Source organism: Carassius carassius, chromosome 9 (assembly GCF_963082965.1).
Source record: "Carassius carassius chromosome 9, fCarCar2.1, whole genome shotgun sequence".
Classification (NCBI taxonomy): domain Eukaryota; kingdom Metazoa; phylum Chordata; class Actinopteri; order Cypriniformes; family Cyprinidae; genus Carassius; species Carassius carassius.
The window spans coordinates 34083940-34088702 of NC_081763.1; positions in this window are offsets into that span (position 1 = coordinate 34083940).

Genomic DNA, 4763 nt, shown 5'->3' on the forward strand with positions numbered 1-4763 from the left:
AATATCTCAGCTAACAGGGGACGTTCTTAAAACGTTCTCTCCAAGTTCTGAACAAACGTTCCTCCAGTAACATTAATATTTTTTCAAAGCAGTTTTTAAATGTTACTATTGGTTTTAGAGCGTTCAGAGAACATTCAAAAGTAATGTTTCTGTTAGTGAAATAATAAAATGGAATGTTGCACTGTAACCAAGCTTAAAAAAGAATGTGTGTAACACATTTAAACTGTATGTTTTGAACGATCAGGGAACTTTAGGAATAATACTGATGAGAGCGTTAGCAAACGTTCAGAACATTGTTTGCTGGGATGTTGCTACAGGTGTGGTCTCCATAGAAACAACCCAAAATAATGTCAGATTTATTTAAATGCAGATGGACTGCATTGATTCCATATTAACTATTAATATGTCATTGTTCTGTTGAGGTTTATTGTTCAGTGTGAGTGATTGTGAAACACTATTATTAGAGTATGCAACATTGTTGTCACATGACCTCATTAAGTGTCATATGAGTGATATCATGCTGAAAACAAATCGAGTTATTATGCTCTTTTTTTTAATCGAATTAGGAGCAAAATGCTTAAATTGCAAGATGAAGTAATTAAGTAAGTGTTGGGAGTCAGAGCTGGTGTTAATTCTGACTGGAAATACAGCATCAGCTCAAGTGCACTGTGTTGTTTATGGCATACATGCAGTACATACTAGATTCTTTAGAAATAATAAGAGTAGATAATAGTGTCTAGATGTAATATAGCATTATATTTGTACTGTTTAGATGATGTGTCACTTAGACAGACAGAGCAGAAAAAGTGCTCTAAAGAGCTCTCTGCCTGAAACTGTATCCTACAAAACTGAGCTCCTCTTATTATATTAGTCAAGGGTTTTTGATGGTCATAATTTAGTTTGTCATGATTGTTTCCACCCTCTTTCTGACCCTAAAGAAGCTGTTTTCCCTTCTATATAGAAGATAGAAGACTTCTATGTAGAAGTGTAATAATAGAAGTCTTCTTTATAGACGTGTCTTCTCCAGAAGTTCTTCTGTTCAACATTTGTGGCTCTGAAGCTCATCTGACATCATTGAGAAACTCATCTTTGTCAGTGTCTGTGTTCAGGCCATAGTGATTCACTCTAGTCACAGGGTTGAAACAGGACACACACACACACACATGTTGTAGCTTCCATATATTTCTATACAAAAATAAATATTCATGTTACATTTGAAGAATCATGCTATTTGCTTTCAGTAAAACACACACACACACACACACACACACAAAGATGGAAATGTATTTTCTTGCCCTTGAAATACATTTTCAAAATATATTGTTAAAATATATTGTACTTCAAAAATATTTTTCATTGAGCTTCATTGTTAACAACACGTATTTATAGCATATTCAAAAAATTAATTTTGGCAAAAAAAAAAAAACACTTGCCTACACAAAAAAATATTGTATAATTCATACTTGAACAATTTATTATGTGCACTGTAATAAGTGAATAAATGTATCTTATATTCTATATTGTATTCTTATATCTTTCAGATCCCTTTAAATGTGTAACTTAATGTAGTTTGGCTAATGTTTTACTTGTATAAAACTTGTTGATTTGTATGATTCCATTTGAGTTTTTACCGTGTGTGTATGGGTGTGTGTGTGTGTGTGTGTGTGTGTGTTGTGCTGATGGATGGACAGATGAACAGACAGGGAGGGCAGGAATGAGATTTGTGGCTGAGTTTGAGTCACAGCTGATGAAATGCAGAAAATGATGCAGAAGAATTCAGACGACAAAAGAGTCTTTCTGTGTGTGTCTCTGGTTCTCAGGATGCTCTCTCTCCCCTCGGGCCGCTGTGGGCCTTGTGACTCTCGTCTTGATTTCTGAGGGTCACGCTGAATGGAGGATCAGAGCATCTGCTTCTCACGGCCTCGTTCCTGCTGACTGATCTGTGATTGACCAGACCTCAGAGATCACTCAGCAGAGACTCTAATAAATGATTTCATTAAACATCTGTCATTTGATCAGGAACTGTCAGTCCTTTCTTCAACAGCAGACATGTTAGAATAAAAAAATATTTTAAAAATATTTTAAAATGACAAAAAAACCTGATAACTTACCCAGCATCTGTTGCTAGGGTGTCTATGTGCAGTTTCTAGGGTGTTTAGAGTAGTTGCAGGTGCCAGTGCATTCCAGGTAGTTGAAATCGTGTTTTGAGTGATTGCTCGGGTGTTTTTGGTAGTTGCTAGGATCTTTTGAGTGGTTGTTAGTGTGTTGTTTTGGTGTTCTTTGTGGTTATGATGTTGTTAGGGCATTTTTTGTGGTTGTTAGGATGTTGTTAGTGGTTGTCAGGGAGTTATGTGTGGCTGTTAGGATGTTGTTGGTGGTTTTTGTGGTGTTATGTGTGGTTGTTAGGGTGTTGTTAGTGATTGTTAGGCATTCTGTGTGGTTGTTAAGGTGTCCTGTGTGGTTGTTAGGGTGTTTTTGGTGGTGTTTGTGGTGTTCTGTGTGGTTGTTAGGGTGTTGTTAGTGGTTGTTTGGCATTCTGTGTGGTTTTTGTGGTGTTCTGTGTGGTTGTTAGGGTGTTGTTGGTGGTTGTCAGGGAGTTATGTGTGGCTGTTAGGATGTTGTTGGTGGTTTTTGTGGTGTTATGTGTGGTTGTTAGGGTGTTGTTAGTGATTGTTAAGCATTCTGTGTGGTTTTTGTGGTGTTCTGTGTGGTTGTTAGGGTGTTGTTAGTGATTGTTAGGCATTCTGTGTGGTTGTTAGGGTGTTGTTTGTGGTTGTCAGGGAGTTATGTGTGGCTGTTAGTATGTTGTTGGTGGTTTTTGTAGTGTTCTGTGTGGTTGTTAGGGTGTTGTTAGTGGTTGTCAGGGAGTTATGTGTGGCTGTTAGTATGTTGTTGGTGGTTTTTGTGGTGTTCTGTGTGGTTGTTAGGGCGTTGTTAGTGGTTGTTAGGCATTCTGTGTGGTTTTTGTGGTGTTCTGTGTGGTTGTTAGGGTGTTGTTAGTGGTTGTCAGGGAGTTATGTGTGGCTGTTAGTATGTTTTTGGTGGTTTTTGTAGTGTTCTGTGTGGTTTTTAGGGTGTTGTTAGTGGTTGTTAGGCATTCTGTGTGGTTGTTAAGGTGTCCTGTGTGGTTGTTAGGGTGTTGTTAGTGGTTGTTAGGCATTCTGTGTGGTTTTTGTGGTGTTCTGTGTGGTTGTTAGGGTGTTGTTAGTGGTTGTCAGGGAGTTATGTGTGGCTATTAGTATGTTGCTGGTGGTTTTTGTAGTGTTCTGTGTGGTTGTTAGGGTGTTGTTAGTGGTTGTCAGGGAGTTATGTGTGGCTATTAGTATGTTGCTGGTGGTTTTTGTAGTGTTCTGTGTGGTTGTTAGGGTGTTGTTAGTGGTTGTCAGGGAGTTATGTGTGGCTGTTAGTATGTTGTTGGTGGTATTTGTAGTGTTCTGTGTGGTTGTTAGGGTGTTGTTAGTGGTTGTTAGGCATTCTGTGTGGTTGTTAAGGTGTCCTGTGTGGTTGTTAGGGAGTTGTTGGTGGTTTTTGTAGTGTTCTGTGTGGTTATTTGAATGTTGTTGGTGCATTCTGTCCGGTTGTTAGGATGTTGTTAGGGTGTTCTGTGCGGTTGTTAGCATGTTGTTAGTGCTTGATAGGGTGTTCTGTGTGGTTGTTAGGGTGTTGTTAGTGGTTGTCAGGGAGTTATGTCTGGTTGTTAGGGTGTTGTTAGTGGTTGTTGGTGCATTCTGTCTGGTTGTTAGGATGTTGTTTGGGTGTTTGTGTGGTTATGATTTTATTAGGGCATTATTTGTGGTTGTTAGGATGTTGTTAGTGGTTGAAAGGGCGTCCTTTGTGGTTGTTCGGATGTGGTTATGAGTTCTGTGTGGTTGTTAGGATGTTGTTAGTTTTTGTTAGGAATTCTGTCTAGTTGTTAGGGTGTTATTAGTGGTTTTTGGTGCATTCTGTCTGGTTGTTAGGATGTTGTTAGAGGGTTTGTGTGGTTATGATGTTGTTAGGGCATTATTTGTGGTTGTTAGGATGTTGTTAGTGGTTGAAAGGGCGTCCTTTGTGGTTGTTTGGATGTTGTTATGAGTTCTGTGTGGTTGTTAGGATGTTGTTAGTTGTTGTTAGGAATTCTGTGTAGTTGTTAGGGTGTTATTAGTGGTTGTTGGTGCATTCTGTCTGGTTGTTAAGATGTTGCTAGGGTGTTCTGTCTGGTTGTTAGTTTGTTGATGGTGGTTGTTGGGTTGTTCTGTGTGGTTGTTAGGATGTTTTTAGAGTTATGTTTGGTTGTTAGGGTGTTGTTGTTGGTTGTTAGGCATTCTGTTTGGTTGTTTCAATGTTGTTATGGTGTTCTGTGTGGTTATTAGGATGTTGTTAGGGTGTTCTCTGTGGTTGTTAGTTTGTTGGTGTTGGTTGTTGGGTTTTTCTGTGTGGTTGTTTGGATGTTGTTAGTGGCTGTTAGGCATTCTGTCTGGTTGTTAGGGTGTTGTTAATGGTTGTTGGTGCATTCTTTCTGATTTTTAGGATGTCGCTAGGGTGTTCTGTGCGGTTGTTAGTTTGTTGTTGGTTGTTGTTAGGTTGTTCTGTGTGGTTGTTTGGATGTTGTTATGGTGTTCTGTGTGGTTGTTTGGATGTTGTTAGTGGACTGATCTTCTGCTCTGTGGATGTTTTCCTGGTTCCTCCTTAATTATCTGTAGGGGGTCTTCACCTGTTTTCTTGTTGAGCAGATGAAAATGATCTTATATGATCTGAGGAATCCTTGAGCACAAACACACACA